Raw genomic sequence first — 1,007 nt, 5'->3', positions numbered from 1 at the left:
AAAGGTTATCACTTGATATAATCCAGTTCTTGCTTCTCTTTAGCTACTAATGTTTTCCATGTCAAATTTTTAGAAACCTTTACTAATCCGATGTCATGAATTTTTACATTTATGTTTTACAGGTTTTTACATCTCACATTTAGTTTGATAATCATTCTTTGTAAGGTTTGAGGTAGGCCAGGTGCTGGTGGCTCACGCCTGTAATCCTAGCTACTGAGGAGGCTGAGATCTGAGGATGGTGGTTTAAAGCTATCCTGGGCAGGAAAGTCCATGAGACTCTTATCTCCAATAAACCACTAGAAAACTGTCAGTTTTGCTGTTGCTCAAGAGGTAGAGTTCTCACCTTGAGCTGAAGAGCACATGGACAACTCCCAAGCCCAGAGTTCAAACCCCATGACTGACATACATACACACAAACAAAGGATTGAGATAATATTCTAAGATCATTCTTTAAATCTAGAGAGGCAATAGTGCCAATATAACCATTTAAGATTCTGTTTTTATTTCATAAAATCTCATGGCATCCTTTTCAAAATCGGTGGAACATAAAACTAAGAATTTATTTTTGAAAAATCTGTTACCTTCTTCTATGCGTCTGTTCTTATAATAGAACTAGGTTATCTTCACTAAACATGGTAATACGATTCAAAGCTTGTATGAAGGCTCAAGCTACACCATTTTACAAGATTGTTATGAATTCCTTGAATTTACATACGGGATTATTGAGCAGGTGGACCAATATACTCCAGAGATATCTGGATGTTTGATAGTCACTCATATTTCGCACCTTGTGGAAACACAAACCCCTGATATTATATATAGATAAATGTATTTAGAGATTGCTCAAAGCAACTAAAATTAATTTAGGAATGAGTTAAGATTTAGATAACATTATAGCATAATAAAGCTGAATGATAACGACTTGAGCTGTACTGCAGAAGAGAGAGAGATAGGGAAGAATGGTGGATCACATAGGAGCTGTATGTCATTGGTATTGTTTCAAAAAA

The sequence above is a fragment of the Dipodomys merriami genome, unplaced genomic scaffold (assembly GCF_024711535.1).
Source record: "Dipodomys merriami isolate MVZ:Mamm:240054 unplaced genomic scaffold, mDipMer1.0.p SCAF_506, whole genome shotgun sequence".
NCBI lineage: Eukaryota > Metazoa > Chordata > Mammalia > Rodentia > Heteromyidae > Dipodomys > Dipodomys merriami.
This window is presented reverse-complemented; position numbering follows the sequence as displayed.